The following is a 21,392-nucleotide window of genomic DNA, read 5'->3' as shown; positions in this document are numbered from 1 at the left end:
AGTTCTCCCTAAAGTGATAGGAGGAAACAGGATTGAGGGATAAGTAGAGAGAAACAGGAAAGGAGAAAAACTAAGACAAGGATGCATGATCGAGCTGACCACTACTATGTGACAGATGGTTATCACATGAGCCTTTCTAAGAAGTCTTACAAAATACATCTTAGACCTATCTGCCTGGGAGATAGAAAAAGGAGTAATTTATCTATTGGCCTCCTAATTCATTCACACTTCTGGATTGCGTGTATTTTGAGTTTTGAGTGGAAAAGCTCATGTGGAACTGGTTACTGCAGCAGTGGTTGGGAAAGTGACAGGGCTGAGCTGAAAGTGGGGCACAAGAGGAGTCAGAGGCATCTCATCCATTGCAGTGCTTAGCTTCACTTATGCCTTCCAGTGAGGTCATGTCCACTGACCTGGTTATAGAAGACTACTGTCTTCCTGAAATTTAAGAAAATGTGTTTATTTTATAGAAAAATAGGGTGTAGACACCAAATTTTTGGAGAAAACATCAAGCTTTCCATTAATGATCTTCCCATTGATTTAGACATTCATAAACCACTGGATTAGAGATAAATAAAACATGAAAATATCTAATTCCTTACATAATCAAATAATACATATTTTCCCAAGGAAAAACTTTTCAATTACAGAAGCTTCCCAGAAGCCTGTATTTGCAGTGATGCTACCATATGCATGGTTGTGTCCCAGCAATATAGCTGAAAAATAGTTGATGTTTGCTAAATTAAGTCAAATTGAACTGGCATGAATTGAAGGAGTGGGAAGAGGAGGATATAATCATTGTTCTAGGGACGTTATATGAAATATGAAGTGGCTAATAATGTTCCCATTTTGCAGATGAGGAAATTAAGGTTTAGAGACAATAGCTGGGTTGCTAAACATCACACAAATAGTAGTTAATATGGAAGTTCATGAATTCTAAAAGCCAACCCTCTTTCCACAATATCAAATGCTACCTCAAATTGATACAAATGTAAATTGAGTCAAAGTTAACTGAAATGAATAGTATTGAACTGGAAAATACGTCACAATGCAGAGATGTGGGGCTCAAAGACTCTGTAGTGCTCACATTAATTATGGTATATCATTACATCCAACACCAATCACTATGTGCCTATTTCCTAAGGGTGATTCTTTAAAATATTGAACTCTTAATATGTCTTTAATCTACTTTTATTAATAAAAGTTTTAGTTAATAAAAAAAGTTTTGAACCAAACTCTTGGGTGATTTATATTGCTCTAATACCTACCTCTTTCTTTGTAAGAATGGCTTCTTGGTCTCAGAGTGCGGGAAACAGTCCTGATTAGCATTGGTTCATAATACTTCTGGTCTCATTTGACCTGTCCACCTGGTGCAAAGTTGTCTGGAATAATAATCACAGTAGGAACGTTCAATAGCACATCAGCTACCAAGATAAGCTTTTCAGGAAGCAAGTTCTGTACCTCGATTTTTAAAGTCATCTGACACATCGAGCCAACACACTTAAGAAAAAGCAACAACTGGCAATCTTATCACTGTGGAATGCTACTTACAGGTGGTTTTAAAAACTAGATTAAGTTCAACTGCCTCATTTTTTAAGAAGAGGAAATAATGCTAAGATATTGAACTGATCTCGCAGTTTACATAGAGTATTCACACATCTACTATCTCATCTATTATGTAATTTGAGGCATCAGCCCTAAGAGGTTAAGCAAGTCATGGTTAATTAGTGACAGAATGAATATGAAGAGTAAGAAATCTTGTGGTTTATTAAATGTGTGCTTTTTATTGATATATTTGCTGAACAAATATATATTGAGGAATGCTCAATAGATACTGTACTTAGAACTTTGTGTTGGAATAGCAAAAACAGAGTGTGAAATATTCAATGAATTATGAATTGCCCTCAACCTGCATGCAGTCTAACAACAACAACAACAACAACAAAAAAGTTGCCAATACAAAGTAGAAAATGCCTGTGAGTAGTTCTCATTTTAGAGGAAAGTTCATGTAGGAGTGATTACATTTAGCTCAATGAAGACAAAAGTCCTCACTGATTTCTAAGTGGGGAGATACTTGCATAGATTTTTAGATGAGCAGGACTATGTGAATATGTAGTCCTGGAGCATACAAAGCAGAGAAAATGGTTCTAGCCAGGGAAAGGCAGCAGAGAACATAACAGGTAGAAAACCATAAGGACTCTGCTTCCTTACTTTTTGGTCAACTATCTTTCTAGACTTTACTGCCTATAAAAACAGGATTTATCTTAGAATCAATTTCAAAAAAAAAAAATCTTACCATCTGTAAGGATGTAAGATGTGTATTAAACAAATAATAGACTTTTCAACTGATAATGCTTCATAGCCAAGGAGTATTAATAATTCATTTTGGCAAAATCATTGAAGGATGAATGGAGAAAAGTGGCAGAAACTTCTATTTTAAATTTATCTTGTGGAGAAATCATGAAAGGCCTTGAAAATCTGATTAAAGTTATGGAGACTTTACAGTATGAGCAATCAGAAGCTATTGAAAAGAGGAAGAATACTGAGAGGTGATTAAAATAGTTAAGCACAGAAATAATCTGAGTCTGGGAGGTCAAGGCTGCAGTGAGCCATGATCCTGCCACTTCTTTCCATCACGAGAGACAGAGCAAGACCCAGTCTATAAAATATAACTTTAAAAATGAATGCTTAAAACATTAAAATTGCTTTGGATCTAAAATTTTACTGACTAGCATTTTTTCAAATTTTCTCATCAAACTGGTAGGTTTGTTTTTAAATATCTTGCTGTTCTTTAGCTTATAGAAGCATCACCCCAACTCTGCCTTTATCCTCACGTGGCATAGTCCTTATATGCATATCTTTCTCCAAATTTCTCCCTTTTTATAAGGACACAGTCACATTGGATTGGGGCCCATCTTAATAACCTCTCAACTAATTATATCAGCAATGGCCTTACTTTAAAATAAGATCACATTCTAAGTTACTGGGAATTAGGATTTTGTCACATAAATTTTGAGGGGATATAATTCAACTCATAACTGTAAGGATAGATGCATTGAGACTTTATTTTTCTGTGACAATAAATAATAAGGTATACCTGTTATAGTCATTTGAACAGCAGAAACGGTAGGAAAAAAGGCCATTGCCCAGAGAAAGGTGAGACAAGCTACCCTTCAATCAGAGTTCACTAAGAGCAAGCCCCAGAAGACATTTGCCACAATCCGGATACCATTTAGAAAAGGAAATGGTGAATACCACCTGGAGAAGTTAAACTGAGTGTACATTTCCTAAATGAGGAGACTTTAAACTGGAAAATATTGAGTTAACTGTAACTGGAAAGTTTACATTACTTTCCAATCATCAGTAGAAATAGGGATCATAAAGGAATTTAGTTACATAGCAATATTAGGAAAACTTTTACAAATTTGTATAAATGTGAACTGTCCACTCTGTTATGCAGGTATCTTTTTCCTTTTGAGATCCAGAATCTCCCAAATTTATTTGTCAGTAAAAAGGTTTACATTAATGCATGATATCATCTCTTAGTATTACATCAACAACGTCTGGAAAATAGGGTCCTGGGATATTATTAGGTTACTTCTACATAATAATCTTTTAAGAAGTTGTTTGTTATTTGTTTGTTTAAAAAACACTTATTGCAATTCTTGCATGCTTGGGGCATTATGCTAGGTGCATAGACTAGAAAGATAACTAAATCATGAAATCTGATCTCAAGGAAGTCACAGATTTTCAAAGAAAATATGTTCTTGCTTTGGCAGCACATATACTAATATTGGAACAGTACAGAGATGACTAGCATGAATACCATACAAGGATTGCATAAATTTTATAAAGAAGTTTACATCTTCTCATCATTACTTTATGCTTTCTCTCTAAGACAGTGATCAAGGCAAAGATACTGTCTCACTATTTCTACTCTACATTACAGGAGAAGTTTAAGAAACTACAATAATGCAAGAGAAAGGAATCAGAAAGTATGATGAAATCCCATCTCTACTAAAAGTACAAAAATTAGCTAGGCATGGTGGTATGTACCTGTGGTACCATCTACTCAGGAGGCTGAGGCAGGAGAATTACTTGAACCTGGGAGGGGAGGTTGCAGTGAGTGCAGTGAGCCAAGATAATCACACTGCTGTACTCCAGTCTAGGTGACAGAGTGAGACATGATCTCAAAAAAAAAAAAAAAAAAAAAAAAAAAAAAAGAATATAAACTGTCAGTATTGGCAGACGACATGATTGTCTAGTAAATCTTAAAGAATGTACAAATATCCACTAGACTGCATAGCAAATTTAGCAAGATCTCAATATACAATGTTAAAATAAGAATTTTAAAGTTCCATTTTCAATAGTTCCAAACACATAAAAATTTAAGACAAATTAATCCAAACAAAATCTCTACACAGAATCCACTAAGTATTAATGAGAGCAACTCTTGAAGTCCCAAGTAGATGGGATGACAGACCGTGTTCACAGATTGGGAGACTCAATATGATCAAGATGTCAACTCTTCCCAAGTTGATATACAGACTCAACATAAGGCTAATCATAATTACAATATGCTTTTTATTTTAAAAATTGATAAGTGGATTCTAAAATTTCTCTTAAAGTACAAGTGACAATCTCAGCACTTTGGGAGGCCGAGGCGGCTGGATCACGAGGTCAACAGATCGAGACCATCCTGGTCAACGTGGTGAAACCCCGTCTTTACCAAAAAATACAAAAAATTAGCTGGGCATGGTGGTGCATGCCTATAATCCCATCTACTCAGGAGGCTGAGGCAGGAGAATTGCCTGAACCCAGGAGGTGGAGGTTGCAGTGAGCCAAGATCGCGCCATTGCACTCCAGCCTGGGTAACAAGAGCGAAACTCCGTCTCAAAACAAAACAAAACAAAACAAAAGTACAAGTGACCTAGAATAGTCAAAGCAATCTTAAAAGAAAATAATACACATAGGAAGAGAGCTAACAGTACCTGACTTACTTCATGACTTACTCTGAAGCTACAATATAAAGACAGTACAATATTTATAAAATGGTAGTTAAATAAAACATCGAGTCCAGAAATACACCCAAAATTGTACAATTAACTTTTGATAATGGCACTGAGGATTTCTATGTGGATACCCACATAGAATAAAATGAACCTTCACCTGGCCTTCATGCAATATGCAAAAATTAATTTGAGATGAATCATAGACCTATTTTAAAAGCTAAACTTAAAACCTTTTAGAAGAAAATCCAAGATATCTTTATAACCTGAGGTTATATCTGGAAAAAGACCAAGAAACTTGCATTCTATAACTGAGTAATAAAAAGAAAATTTAATGAAAACAAACTTGAACAGAGAATTCACAAAGAAATAAGTATATATGACCAATAAGTAAATAAAAAAGGATCCAACATCATTAGTTAGCTGGAAAATGCCATTAAATCCTAAAGAGATACTACTCCATATTTAGCAGAATAGTTAAACTATAAAAAGACCAACACTAAATATTGTCAGTGATATGGAACCACCATAATTCTTATACTTTGAAGATAGAGTGAAAATGATACAATCAATTTGAAACCTGTCAGTTTTTAAAAACTGAACGTAAATCCTCCCTATGATATATCGATTCTACTCCTATGAATTTACCTAAGATAAATAAGCATACATTTTTACACAAGACTTTAGAGAAAATGTTCATAGAAGTTTTATTAATTGTTCAAAATTGGGAACAACACAAATATCTGTCAACTAAATAATATGTAAGTAATTTTGATATAGAAATGCAATGGAATAATACAGTGGAATAAAAATGAAAAACTATTCATTCATATATAATAATATGGATGAATCTTTTAGACAATGAAAGATCAAGCAAATGAAGCCAGATGCAAAATAATTCACACTACATGATTTCATATATATAAAAAATCAGAAGAGAAAACTCTAACCTATTAAATGAGGGAATTTACCAGGAAGAGGAGAAAGGAAGCCATCTACAATGATGACATTTTCTATATCTTAATACCAGGGTGAGTTTTATGAAGGCAGGCACTTATTACAACTCAATGAATTGTAAATATTTGTATTTTTTTACTATTTGCAAGTTTTGCTCTAAAAAAGACAGTAAATTCCACTTAATAGAATTGATTTTCACCATGGTACAAACAATTCTGAAATCATGTTCTGTGCGTTCTATGAGTGAGGAAATAAGTAAATATATTGGTGATAACATGGATGTCAGATTTTTCACTGCTGGAGAAAGGAATTATAAACACGGAACAGAAGATAGTGGGAATAAACATAGGTGACTGGAATTGTAATTATCAGGTAAATTCATTGTTTTTGATATATAAACAGGTAGATACTGAAAAAAATATATGTACTTGTGTGAGTGTTTGTGCATGTGTGTGTGCATTTTCAGCTATTTTTCCTAGTTCTGAACATTGGGATAAGCTAGAAGCAATGAAATGCTAATAGCAATGAGCACAGTTAGTACTCAGATATTGGTTCCTAAATACCATTCTCCACTAAAAGGCATCAGGGCTCCTTAGTGGAAAGGTTAATTTCAGAACTACAACTAAAAATATACACAACAAGTTACTCAAAAAAAGCAATACTCAAAGAATGTTAGAGACATGTCAAAAACACTAAAAACCACCTTGAAGAGACAACCAATGTGCAAACTATGGTATAATTTAACATCAACATAAATCATGTTACCAATGAACTATATATAATTCATTGAATAAAATGACAATCCGTAAGCTTAACTTCACATTCAAAGTTTTTAATAATGAACATATACAAACAGTAAATACTTCAGGTGGTAGGGTATTGGTGGGAAATGACAGGTAGTTGAAGGGAGGTGCCAGATTGCATGGGGCCATGAATGCTTTTTCACAGCTCTTTGCTTGCATTCTTATCTTCCCCTCTGCTAGAAATAGCCCTTCTTTTCTTCACCAGCTTGAGGTCCTCCTTCCCCCATTTCTCCAAAGCGCAATTTACAGGTTGCCTATTTTGAGAAGGTTTATTGAATCCTTAGAAGCATCTTAGTAATTATTAACCATGTGTTGTCTAGCTTTTTTAAAAATAATCCCTTTCTTTCTCAGCACTGGCAGCATAAATTATTTATATATTTCTTGGTGCTTCCTTCTCTCCTAGGTTTACATTGTCTTCTATGTTTCCTATTCCTATACTCCAATTCCCACTGGTTGGCACTTAGGGTTTAGCTCATTTTTTGATGCTTTTCTATAGAAAATTCTGTGACATTAATTGCATTGTATTAAATTGTATCTCATCAATTGGTTGTGAGCTGATGAAAATGAAGTAATAGAGGGTCAATTCAGTAAAAACATTAGTTTATCCTGATGCCAGCTAAGAAAAATGCAGAAGACTGGCTGGGAGCCAATCACAAAAGCCCTGTAAGGTACATTGCTCCACCTGCTTGAAGGGAAAACCTTATTTAAATTAAAAAATATGTGTATATATCAGCAGATGACTATAGCTCTCCTTCTGTCCTGTGATTCAGATATGTGGTTTGTTTTGCTCCCTTACTGCACAGATCTGAGTTGGGTTCCTTAACAACAGATGGGTCTGTCAGCCAGTTAGGCCTAATGAGTCACAGTGATCTGCCACAATCATGGATGTCCAAAAGCCATGGAGGTATATGGATGCCCACTCACTGAGGATCAGAAAGAAACCTCATGCTGGATGCCAAGCCTGCCTTCTCCTCTTCTTGGCTCCTGATAAAATAAACTTATATAAGCCACATAAGACAACTCTACCACCAATTGTCCCTTCTCAAGATTATATACAAAAATAAGTGTCAGAAGCACAACCCCCTCTGAGAGGAGGGTAGCAAATTCCTCAATGTGAGTTAACATTAAGGGGCAGACCAGGCAAAACAGCTGAAATGATGGATACTAACTACTATCCTGCTCATTAAGTGAAAAGTCATTCTATAATTTTGGTTTGCTAGATATTAATACAAGCACTATAGCCCCATCTCCTTCAGCCAGATGTGCCTGATCATATTATTATGACAACAATTAAGTGGCAAACTGGGGCTACATGAGCATCCATCTGAGCCAAAACCCCAGGAACATGTACTTACTGAAGGTATGCACAAGTTTACACAGCCTCAGTAAATGAAGGGCAGCATCTAAGAAGCCCTGGGAAGACTGCCATTTCCAGTGCTTTTCTTTGGATTTTTAGAGGCTTCTTCTGACCAGCTAATATTTCTATAATCATGGAAATTGCTGTATATCGTAAACAATTAATTATAGCCAATATTGATAGTCATTTCTGATCTACAAAATAATATCAGATCTCCAATTTCAGCATATTCTCTTGATAGCATCATAGAAATGACACCTCTAAAAAAGATATAATAATCCCCATTTTATGAAGAAACAGAGACTTTGAGAGGTAAAAATATTTTTCACTGTAAAAATAAAAGAACTATGTCATTCTGGGTGGAAAAATAAAGAGATATTAACATAGAAAGTTGAGTGGGCAGTGAACTAGTTGTATGTTGGATATTTGAAAAAAAGATGAAGAGAAGAAATATAATTGTGTATTATCTAGTCAGATGCTCTCAGTAAATGATGGTATCAAAGGAGGCTGGGGTAGGTTAACTCAACGCCTTATTACCTATGGGACTTGGACTTGAGGTGTCCGAGGATGCTGCTTGGCTCTGTCTGGGGAATGGAGACATCCCTCCCCAAATTTACCCAGTTATCTTGCAGATTATGGGGGGTCTTAGAGGAGGAGGAAGCATTAATAAGACTGTGGATGACTTAGGGACACTTCTATCATATCAATGAAAATAGTTCATATCAATCTAGGATGCCATTCTTCTTCATTCCTCTGTAGTTCCTGTCTCCCCCTCCTTACTCTGCATTCCATATTGATTATTTTAAGGGAAAATGGGTCAGCAAAGCACCAAAAAACAAAACACAACCAAAAAAACAGATTTGATTTTCAAAAGCCTTATTTTAGACTCAAGATAAAAAGATTGAGAATAGATCAGTCAGATTCAGGAGGAATGGTGAAGAAGAGGTAGACACACAAAAGAAAATTGGGGATAATGGATCCCATCAAAGGAGCCCTGTGCCCTTCACTCTATTTTGTTTATACTTTATTTTCCAACTGTGTTTAACTTCAGAGGATGATAAAAAGAATACCCAGAGAATTTGGGGATTTGAATGTAAATATTAAGAATCATGCAAATTTTCATAAGCAGTGCCTAGGGTGGAGGCAAGAATGTGTCCAAAACGGTGAAGTAGCAGAAGAAATATGTATGGTCAGACAATAAATCAGAAAATATTCTACCCTAAAATCAGCCTGTTTTGGGGAGGGGCTGTTAACAAGGGGTTGTTTATTGGGTTAGGCAGAGGGTGGGTCAAAGTTCAGGTTCCTGGGGGAAGGAGAGAAAATTAATAAAAGTTTAGTTAACAAGTATTTTGCTCTGATCAGTGGGCAGGGGATGTGTGCAAACAGTTAAGCTAATCATTTATGAGGCAAAGAATGAGAATATGCAGAGTCTGTTTGTTCCTTGTCATAAGTTAACAAGGTGGCATCCATGAGTATTATCTAAGTCTCATGTGGAAGTGTAGTGCTTTGTGGTAAGCAGCTTCCCAGAACATGAAATGGTGGGGAATTTCTCTAATATGTACCATTTTCCAAGATCACCAGGCTTCAGTAAAGTTCAGCATTGTCAGTTGATTCCCAGCAGAGCAGGAAAAGTGATGCAGTATGGTCAACTCTAAGACTTATATTTGCACTTTAAGAGGTGAAGATGAAGAAGAAGGTGGAGGAGGAGGAGAAAAAGAATAGGAAGGGGAGGAGGCACTGCAGCCACAGCAGCAACCAAGAAAAATAAAGTAAAATAAAAATTCCTAAGAGAAGAACAAAATGCCGGCCTTATATTTCTTCTTACAAATATTTAACGTGAGAAGGCTGTAGAACAACACTTGCAAAACACACAAAGTAATGACTTCGAGTCAAAGATGAGTGTAACTACTCAAATTTGATTGAATATATAATACCTATAAACAACAGATGCTACCAAGCAAGAGCTCAGAGAATCTTGGCCATTGAGTTCTTCTTGAGAGGATCACTAGAAAATGAATTTGGGCCAAATAAGAAATAACTAGACAAACACTGGCAAAATGACTGAAAATAAATACTGAATCTATAGAACCTAAATGAAAGCAAATATGGAAGTTGACACGTCAGAATAGAAAATAAATGTTTTATGCCTTGTCAATACAGAAATGATATATTTAACAAGTTTGGACAGTCAGCTGGGTGTGGTGGCTCATGCCTGTAATCCCAGCACTTTGGGAGGCTGAGGTGCATGGGTCACTTGAAGTCAGGAGTTTGAGACCAGCCTGGCCAACATGGTGAAACCCTGTCTCCACTAAAAATACAAAAATTAGCCAGATGTGGTGGCAGGTGCCTGTAGTTCTCGCTAATCAGGAGGCTGAGGCAGGAGAATTGCTTGAACCCAGGAGGCAGAGATTGCAGTGAGTGGAGATGGCGCCTCTGTAATCCAGCCTGGGTGATGGAGTCTGTCTGAAGTTAAAAAAAGAAAAATGGACAGGCAAGGAAGAAAGAGGGTCAGAAATTAAATAAACTCATAATCTCATTTAATTTATTAAAAATAAACACCATTAGTAACTAAAGTCAGGTAAGAGGGAAGAAGAGAGAAAATAAAGAGGAAATTTCCAGTTTTTAATTATTATTCATAACAGGGAACTTAGAGACGATATATTCAAAAGAAGCATGTGACTAAAGATCTAATGTTAAATTATTATTATAAAGCTAATAAAGAAAAACACATATAACTTAATTAGCAGATAAACAATACAAAAGATGCCAAGAAAACAAAACTTACAATGAAATACTATTTTAAAAACCACAAAGAAAATGCAATACAAATAATATGATGTAAGAAAGACAAAACACTGCTTTTGTATCAGTAAATAACCTATTAAAAGGCTTAACTTAGCTTTCAAAAAAAAAAATCAGGATGGATTATACTCTTTGGCATAGACTTACCTAAAACAAAGTACTTCAGTAAGACTGAAAATCAAAGAATGTACAAGTATATACCAGAAAATACGAACAAAAATAAACTAGGATCTCCAGCTAAACAGCATTAAAAAAGAGAAAAGGAAAGCTAATAGTTCAGAAGTGTTCAGAATGGACATATTACAGTTACACTCATAAAGCATAAATGTGCCAAACATTCATAAAGCATAAAAGACAGGTGATAGAGGCAGAAATAGACATAAAAACACTAAAGGGATGTGTTATTGCACCTTTCTGGGTCCATGTTAGAGCAAGTGAATGAAAATAATTAAGTATACAGAATATCAAAATAATATAAATAATAAGGTAAAGATAATTGATGAGGCATTTCTCTACCTTATTAATTTTGAATGAACCTTGGAATATTTGAGAAAATTGATTGTATATTGAACCACTGGAAAATCCTTAATCTGTTCTGAATTAAAAATAAATAAGAATCATAGGTGCAAGCTTCTCTAATGACCATGTAATAATAAAACTAGATAAAAACTAGGGTATGGTACCTCACACCTGTAATCCCAGCACACTGGGAGGCCAAGATGTGAGGATCACTTGAGACCATGAGTTTGAGACCAGCCTGGCCAATTGGTGAAACCCCATCTCTAATAAAAATACAAAAATTAGCTAGGCATGGTGGTGTAGGCCTATATTCTCAGCTACTCAGCAGGCCAAGGCAGGAGGATTGCTTGAGCCAAGGAGGCAGAGGTTGCAGTGAGCCAAGATTGTGCTAATGCACTCCAGCCTGAGTGACAGAGCAAGACTCCATCTCAAAAAAAGAAAAAAATTTCTTTTTCCTGAAATTTGTAAAAACATTTTATTAAAATCTAGAGAAAATAGAAAATAAAAATTGCAGCATATTTAGGAAAAAATATAATAAAGATACTTTAGAATCTATAGGATGCAGATAAAACAGGGTTTAGAAGAAAATTTATAATCTTCAAGTACTTATCAAGAATAGATATCAACTAAAAAAGTTAGAAAATGAGAAATGAAATAAACTGAAGGAAAGGAGAGAAAATTTGGTGTATGGATACCATTTCCACTTTTTCAGTTCTTTTTGTATATGTCTTTTACCCTTGATTTGAGTTCAGCCATGTGGATTCATTTAGCACACTATTGTTTTAAAGTGTGAATCTTAGCATCTAGGTGCATCTGCATTTCTTAGTAAACTATGGTCACTAACAAACTCTATTATTTTATACTAGAGACTGATGAGCATTTGAGTTATAATCTTCAATGTAGAGTTGTCTTTAATGGCATTTTCATTATGGGCTGCCATTATTCTCACATATTCTCCAGATCAATCTCTAAGAGTCTTTTTCACTATAGGAGAGTTACTAGCTTCTAAATGTCAAAATCTGAAGAGATGATCCTTTGAACTAATTTCTTCAGGAGCCAGAGAATCTAGCAAAATCATGAAAAAAAAGTCTCTGTTTCGGCCACCTATAATGTATTTGACCTGTTTGTGAAAAGCTTTTTATATGAGAAACAAATGCTTCTCTTAACATTTACTTAAATAATTAGAAAATGGGTTAGTAACAGTCTTATATCTCTGATTTATGCAGGAAAAGACACTATGACCTTTTAAATATTCTTTTTTAGTAAATTTTTAGGATCAAGATTGAGAAAAGAAATTGAGAATAAATATTGGGAAATATATGACTGTTAAACAGCCAAACCTGGAAGAGTGAGCCCCACAAAAGAGAAAGTAATTGATAGATGAATAATACAATGTGTAAAGATGTATTAGTGTTTTCATTATTTTGTACTATTTCTATTCAGTTGGAGCTAATTTCCATAGTAATACAGTTAGCTAAAAACCTGCCTTTGCATATAAGGTCTCCACAGGAAAAGCAAATATGAAAATGGCAATTTTTAAAAACAATATTCTGTTTTTTGTTTAATAAAACTAATGTTTTCAAATCTGCTTTTATTAAAACACAATAAATACCATCAATTTTTGACATGAAATCTCATTATATACTGTAAATATTTATCACTTTCTAGGGGAAGATTATGCAGTAGATGACTTCTCATTGATTTGCTCATAAAGCTGAGTTAGAAGCGAAGCTCTTTTTATTTTCATAAAAATAAAAGGGACTCAGAATTTGACATCCATTCCATTTTGACCAGCTAATCAGACAAAGCACAGATGGTGCACTTTACAAGTGCATTTCTTTAGCATTAGAAAAATTAACAGAAATTTTAATATAAAACCTTCAAGGTAAAGTAGACTGCAAATAGACAGTGCAATTGCAGAGTTCATTCCCTCCCTGGTTCTGGGACTCATTTTCTTTTTAAATCTGCTGTTTGAGTATCACATAATTCATTAAAATATGGATAAAACAGTATAATTTATGTTGTTTTATATTTATAGAACTGTAAAGAAAATCCTTAGAGTGAAATAATGGCTTAAAGTAAAACACAAAGCACTTACATGGTCTTAATATAAACTGGCCATGACTCCTTGAGAACCATCATAGGTCAGTCATTGGTCAGATTCCTACAAACTACTATTTCTTATAGATATCATTGAGCATTAATGTTAATAAACATAGATTACTGAGACCGTATCTTAGCTTAAACTATCCCAGTCTATTTCATGTTGCTATGATATGAAGTGAAATCTTGGTGATGAGGAAAATAGATTGCATATCTTTAAGGAATTGGTGCTGTCGGGGGTTATGTAGAGGCAAAGGACAGTGGCCAAAGACAGATGAGTTCTAATCTAGGTGCCTAGATGACTCATGGCTCTACTGATTAGTGTTGCTTGCACTGAGTGCAGTCACTTCCTTTGTCTGGGCCTCTGTGTTTTAATCTATAAAATGAGGAGATTAAATTTGTGACTCAACCTTTTACTTTTTTTAAACGGAGTCTCGCTCTGTCACCTAGGCTGGAATGCAATGACTCGATCTCAGCTCACTGCCACCTCCACCCTCTGGTTCAAGAGATTCTCCTGCCTCAGCCTCCCAAGTAACTGGGACTACAGGCATGTGCCACCGTGCGTGACTAATTTTGTATTTTTAGTAGAGTTGGAGTTTCTCCATGTTGATCAGGCTGGTCTTGTACTCCCGACCTTGGGTAATCTGCCTGCCTCAGATGCACATGTTATCTATAAAATTTTGCACATGCATCTATAAAATTTTGCATTCAAATTCAAAGGAGTCACAGATCTTAGAAGTGCTTCACTAAAAATCCATGGACCATTGGTTAGGGACCTCTGAAATAAATAATTTCTAAACATGTATCTTGGTCTCCTTTTTATTCACTTATTTCTTGATCACATTCTTACTTTCTTCTTTAAAAATGTGTGAATTATTGTCTCCCTGCAAATATTCTGATAATCAAACTCTAAAGTGGATACCATCATTAATATTCTTTAACATATAATTCTACCTCTTAGTCCTAGTCATAAATCTGTAGTTTCTGTCTCGCTTATGGAGACAAAAGGGAGTCTGATTTGAATTTTGTCTCTATTTTCTTCTGAGTTAATGATAATGGGGGAAGGGAGACACGAAAGATTCCTCCGTCTTTACTGAGAAAATAAACTTAAGTGGGACTTTAGCCTAAGATGTTCACCTTTGGAAATTTATTCTTTGATCCCAGTGCACTGTTATGCTTCCAGACAGTCATATAACACTTTTAATTTTTTACTGCTGCTCAATTTTTTTAAAATAATAGGAGATGAAACCATCATAAGAAGAACAAATCTATTAGCTTTAATATATGATTCCTTATTTCAGCTATTGGTTCAATTAGTATTTTTTAAGTGTTACTATTTATCAGAGAGAAGTTGACATCCCAAAGTTCTCAAAGATCAGATTTTTATAATCTATAATCTCAGAAGAGTCTGATTTTTATAATGTGTTTGAAATTCAGAAAAAACTTTTGTAGATGCAAATTGCAGATGCAACTAACTTGTGTGCAATTAAATGATTTCTACTTTCTTCAAATTAATTGATTTTTCAATTAATACTCAATGTATTTTCAAGGGGCTAACTATTCATTTTATGAAGCAACTATTGAATTATTCTGGACAATAGCATACATATTGTCCCAGACTCAGACAAAGTTATTTTCCAATGTCAGCCATTTCTGTTCTTTGACCATCACATTTCTAGTCTTTTAGTCAGACTCCAGGACTTTAAAAATAATGCAATATATTTGACTCTAATTTTATGTCTGGAATATAATTCTTAAAAGCAATAATGTAATTTGAATGTCTGTCCTCTCCAAATCTTATGTTGAAATATAATCCCCAACATGGTAGGTGGGGCCTGGTGATAAGTATTGTTGTTTAATATCGTGTTGTCTATTCTGACTCTCGATTTTCCATAAGAACTTTAGAATCAGTTTGTAGGTGTAAATAAAATAACTTTGATTTTTGGGAGGATTGCATTCAACCTATAGATCATATTGAGAAGAACTGCTGTCTTAAAGTATTGGGTCTCTCTACTCATAAATATGGAATGCCTCTCCATTTATTTAGATTGTCATTCATTTCTTTAATGAGAGGCTTGTAGTTTTCCTCAAAAACTTTCCTTGTACATGATTTTTTTTTACCTTTATATCTAAGTGTCTTTTTCAAATTTCAGTTTTTTATTGCTGATACGTGAAAAACAATTGGCTTTGGATATTACCATTGTGTCCTGCACTTTTGCTGTAATTGCTTATTAGTTCCAGTTTATTGTTGTTGACTCTTTGGGGTTTTCTACATAAGATAATCATGTCATCTGTGAACAAAAGCAATTTTATTTTTTCCTTAATATGTATACCTTTACTTTCTTTTCCTGTCTTATACCATTAGCTAAATTTGTATGGTGTTGAATAAGAGTGGTGAAAGGGGACATCTTTGTCTTGTTCCTAATCTTAGGCCAAGAGAATTTAGTTTCTTGTCATTAATTATGATATTAGCTGTAGGTTTATTGTTGATGTGCTTTATCAAGTTGAAGAAGTTCCCCTCTATTCTTAGTTTTTTGAGAGTTTTTATCATGAATGGATGTTCAATTGTGTCAAATGCTTTTTCTATATCTATTGATATAATCTCTTGATTGTTCTTCTGTAGCCTGTGGTTGTAATGGATTACATTAGTTGATTTTCTTTCTTATTTTTTTATTTTTATTTTTTTTGAGACAGAGTTTTGCTCTTGTTGCCCAGGCTGGAGTACAGCAGTGTGAGCTCAGCTCACTGCAACCTCCACCTCCCAGGTTCAAGCAGTTCTCCTCTCTCAGCCCCCCAAGTAGCCAGGACTACAGGGACGTGCCACCATACCCAGCTAATCTTTTGTATTTTTAGTAGAAAGGGGGTTTCACCCTGTTGGCCAAGCTGGCAGTGATTTGTCCTTTGACCTCGATTCTCTGATGAATGCAAGAGTAGTTGTTGATATTCAGTTTGCTCAATTTTATATTTATTTTTATTTTTGCAAAGATGGGAATTGTAGCTTTCAAACTCTTACACATTGAACCTAGATAGGTTTATAGATGAATTCTACTAAACTTAAAAGAACAGATTCCAATTGTATAAAGATTATTGCAGATCACAGAAACATATGCAATGATTTCAATATAATATACAAATCTCTTATAACCTTTATACAAATACCAAAGTTAGCACAAAAACTGAAAACTATGGGTCCATATCTCTTATATAGAGGAAAATGTCCAAAATAAAATATTTATAAAGCAGATAGATTTGTATAACTATGTTTTTCTTTTAAAATATTGTTGAAGACATTTCTTAGCTGTGTAATATAGTTTTGTTGTCACACATGAGAAGCTTTTAATTTTCAATTCCTTGAGTCATTTATTGAGCACAGTGCTGGGCACAACACAGGTATTCTATAAATATGTTTTCAATAAGTGAAATATTACATGTAGTGTTTTTAAAGATGAATTGTTGGAATCCTTTAATGAACAGGACAAAGTTACTGCCCTTCAGGAGCTCAGAGTCTCATGGGGAGACTGCCACAAATAACAAAATAACCCAAATTGGAAGGAGATAATTGCTACTACAGAGAAACAGTCACACTTCTATATGCACATGAGGGAAAAAGAGATTAATCTTAAAAAGGCAGTATTTATTTAGATTATTGTTTAAGAAATAGAAGGAAATGAAGCTTTCTGAACAAACTTAATTTTACAATTACCAAGAATCATAGAATTAGATTTGCACAGTGGTCTATCAGAGGCTTAGTTATTGCCAATTAGATCACAGAATCATTTTAGAATGGTTACTCTAGACTCCAAAGAACTGATTTGGAACCCGAGTTTTCCCAGGCTTTATCATTCTGAAGATAATGCAGTTCACTTTCACAATAAATATAAGACATCCCGGATATCCTTCTCAGTGTGTATTACTTAAAAACTCCAGTACCTCAAAAATCTCACCTGAATATCCTTGGAAAAATTTCTTACGAACACTTAAACCTCTTCAAGTTTTCCTTCACTAGCTGTCTCTCTTGTTGAGGTTCATAGCCCCATAAGCCTCACAAAGTAGGAACCTCTCCTTGTCACTGAAGCTTGTGCCTCACTGACCTATCATTGATGTTGACTCTCAGTTTTTTTTTTTTTTTTTCCTGCAGCAAAGTTATTTTACTCATATGAGAGGGGAAAAAAATCTCAGTCAACAATGTCATGCTGTGTTTGGGACACAGGACGAGATTTCAAGACCTCCCAGAATCCTACTGTCCAGACATAACATTCTTCTCTGGAGACTTACTGCTTCCTTTGGCTGCTGCCAAAGAGATGCCCACAGCCCTCTCTGTTTGCATGATGCTTAGATATTTCCCTTCTTGCTTCTCACTCCAACCTCAGCCCAAAAAAATATTCTTCTAGTTGAGGTGGCTGGTAGTTTCCCTGTTAATGACTTAGACATTTTTTCCAAGCTACTCTGCTTCTTCTTGCATGTTACCTTGCTTCCTTTCTTCCACTTCTACAAAATGCATGTGATTTTCTAAAGGCTTACATTAGGGAAACAAAGCCAAGACATGTTCTGGTTTTAGTCCTGCAGCATTCCTCCCCTCCTGAGACAATGCCAAAGAAATTTGTGCTTTGAGGAGAAGGAAGGGAAAGAGGCACATTATGGGGATAATATAACTCTAAAATGTGTTTCAAATTTTATCCAGCTACATTAGCCTCAACTTCAACTTAGATTCCCTAGTATATTTTAGAATTGCAAAAACCTTTAAAGGTAGTCTACTTCTATCCCTGATGAAGAGAAGAAAGTATAGTTACCGTTACCTACAACTGTGTAGCAAACGATCCCCAAATTTAGTGGCTTAAAACAACAATAATGCTTGTTATTGTTATCTTTATTATCTCTCATGGTCCTGGAATTGACTGGATTCAGCTAGGCACTTCTCATTTGGAGTCTCTACATGGCTGAATCAGACTGTAGGTGGAACTGGAATCACCTGAAGTATCGTTCACTTACATGTCTGATGGTTGGTGCTGTCTGGTGGCTCAATTACATGGGGGCCAGAACGGCTGGGGCTCCTTTAGTGTCTTTCTCTATCTTTTTATGGCCTTTCCAGAGAGTCTCTTCAACATGGCAACTGAGTTTCTTACTTTGTGGCTCAGGACTCCAAAGGTGCATGCCTATGAAGAAAGAGAGAGCGAGCCAGCATTAGCTGTATCACCTTTTAAGAACTAGCCTCTGAAAGCAATTCTCTAAACCATGACCGGTTTTTATTCAATGGTGGAAAATTATTCTACCTTTTAATGAAAATGTCAAAACATTTGTAGACATGTTTTAAAACCATCACAGTTGTATATCTTATGCTAGGATGTTGATCAACTTCATCTCTTTAACATCTTATATTATATCTATCCTACCCTTTCCAGCATCTAGTTTATTCCTTTACTTTGTCACTGGGATTGGAAGATTTTTCTTCACTCTTATAATCAAATCTCTTATTGGCTTCCTTGTCACTTCACATGTGAAGTCCAGCCAATTCCTCTCTCACTTTCTTGGCTTCTCTACTTTTCTGCCATTTTCTATAGCTCTAGCCAGGTCTAAACAGTAGTGATAAAATTATTTGCTAGACTCTTAGACTATTCCATCCATTCATTTTTAGTTTTTTTGTTAGAAAGTATGTTATAACATTTCACATTATCATAGCAGTTGATCTTTTGTTTCAATAAAGCAAAATAATTACCCAGAAATATTGAGGTTCTGACCCAGGATAGTCAGTCTTTCTGATATGACTCTAAGCTCCTTCTTACTGTAGAAGAAAGTGTTGTTGAATTACAAAGAGATGTTGCACACCAACGGGAATCTTGAGAACAACAGCCAAGAGTCAACTGCAGATTTTCTAGGAAGTAAAATGTGAAGATTTAGAACAAGGCTGGCAAACATTCAGACAATGTATCACAGCACTGTTTTCCTTACCCATGGAAGATATGACTAATCCATCATGGCATTACAGCTGCAAGTAGCCTCAACACAGTGCCCCAGTAGCCATAACCAACAGATCTATCAAGGTGGACATACAAGATACAATCTTTGCCTTCTTGGGTTTATAATCTTCTTGGCAACCCATAACCCAATCTTCTTGGGTCCAGAAAGAGATGAAATGAAGCTAATGTTAATAATTTATTTACAAAAGTCTGTGGGTGGTGGATTTTGCTTCAAAACATATTGATGGCACAAGGCATATTTACAGTGATGTGAGTATAGTGGTTTTCTGACTGGCATGAGACCGTCCTACCAAAGGTCCATCCAAGATAATGTGGTCAATAATCCCTTGTGTTAATTGTGATGTGGCACCTTCTAATTATTTTGTCCTCAGGCTCTACGAGATTAATCACCTTGGGTACACATGGGAACACAGCTTCCTATTATTTATTGGTTTACTCAAGCCTATATACCTTGTCATCATAAATGGCACAGAAATCTTCTAGCAGCAAAGAGATTGACATAATCATAGTAAATATGAGGCTGTCCTCAAGAGATATCCTTTGCGAACTTTTTACTTCTCAGTTTCCTTCTTCTTCTCCCACGTCCATACCTCTGTGTTGTTAGCACACTGAAGAGGTACAAGAATCGATGACGATGATGTGATCACAATTATTTTTAAATTCATACTCTTAAACATGCTGCAGAAAAATTAAAAGGGAAAGTCAGAAATGTTTTACAAAGCATATTGCATATGTCATTCTGGATACATATATATAGTGTCCTGATGCTTCAGACAACTGCTTAGTTGTTCATTTTATTTAAATAAAAAAGAGCCTCTTAAAAGCTAAAACTGAAGCACATTCTAGTTAAAATGTTTAGAAAATCGAAAAGAGCATTTTGGCAAGCCCATGATTATTTCTAATTGCCTTAGAGAACTCGTGTTCTGGAGAGGGGTGTTGATAAGAAACAAAGCATAAAGAATTGATTTTGGATGCTATTAATTAGATGCCAATGCCACACTAAATAAACAACCATTCTGTTTTGTGCCAGCTCCTCCTACAGAGGACACAGTGGAAGAAAAGAATGCCTGGGCAACCTTTTGGGTGAATCCCTGTGGAGGGCCTCAGAAACACATGCTATCTGGGCAGGCACATTTATCAAATGGTTTACGCAATTTTTTTTTTCCTAGCCTGTATTACAGACATGACACAATTACTAGATTTATTAATTCCTTGTTGCAGAGACTAGAGATTTCCCAATGTGATGGACCAATGCATATTGCATTAGCTCTAACATCTGGGGCTCTACACCCACCAACATCAAGAGATTAGCTGAAACACAGAAATACAACTTTTCCCTTTGTCTCAATCCTCCCTCCCCACATTGCGAGCTTTATCTTTCTCTCTGAAGCACTCAACAGGCTTTTTCCAGCAAGGGAAGCAAAATAGTATTTGATTTACAACCTCATTTTTTCTCTGCTTGTATTTCATCTTCCATCTTCACATTTCTTACTGAAACCATGATAAGTGGGGAGAGATGTATGGACTATCTGTTTGCCTCTCAATCTTTCAAGTCTTTGGAGAAGCACCAATCACCATTCAAGTTGTCAAGAATTCTATGAAGATCTAGGAGCAGAGCTTGAAAGAGCACAATAGCATATGGTTCTTACATTAGACCTGGAGTCTGGGGGCCACTTCATCTTTTGGTGGGGCTAAGAGAACAAGCAGAGAATAGGATGGTCATATGCCTATTGGGATCACTGGCCTCTCATAACACCTGCTCAAATGAATGCCTTCTGCCATGAAAACTCATGTTGCCTAAGATTTCCATGTTGCCTGTACTGCTCTATTGGGATCTCCCAACTTCTTTAATTCTTGCTGCTCAAGTCTT

General features: G+C 35.3%; 1 long non-coding RNA gene and 1 other non-coding gene across 2 annotated transcripts; one reads left to right on the top strand and one right to left on the bottom strand.

Moving 5' to 3' along the window:
* Nucleotides 1–1,247: 1,247 nt before the first annotated feature.
* On the bottom strand, nt 1,248–20,578 carry LOC141585619 (uncharacterized). Its single transcript, XR_012519196.1, has 4 exons — nt 19,973–20,578; nt 19,261–19,416; nt 18,537–18,700; nt 1,248–1,379 (listed from the first exon to the last, which is right to left on the bottom strand). It is a non-coding gene; the product is annotated as an uncharacterized LOC141585619 (long non-coding RNA).
* On the top strand, nt 3,765–3,867 carry LOC120368354 (U6 spliceosomal RNA). The gene has a single exon (XR_005582513.1). It is a non-coding gene; the product is annotated as a U6 spliceosomal RNA (small nuclear RNA).
* Nucleotides 20,579–21,392: the final 814 nt, after the last annotated feature.

Source organism: Saimiri boliviensis, chromosome 9, assembly GCF_048565385.1.
Source record: "Saimiri boliviensis isolate mSaiBol1 chromosome 9, mSaiBol1.pri, whole genome shotgun sequence".
In the NCBI taxonomy this organism is placed as follows: domain Eukaryota; kingdom Metazoa; phylum Chordata; class Mammalia; order Primates; family Cebidae; genus Saimiri; species Saimiri boliviensis.
The sequence above is the reverse complement of the archived record's forward strand: the minus strand, read 5'-3'. Positions and strand labels throughout refer to the sequence as shown.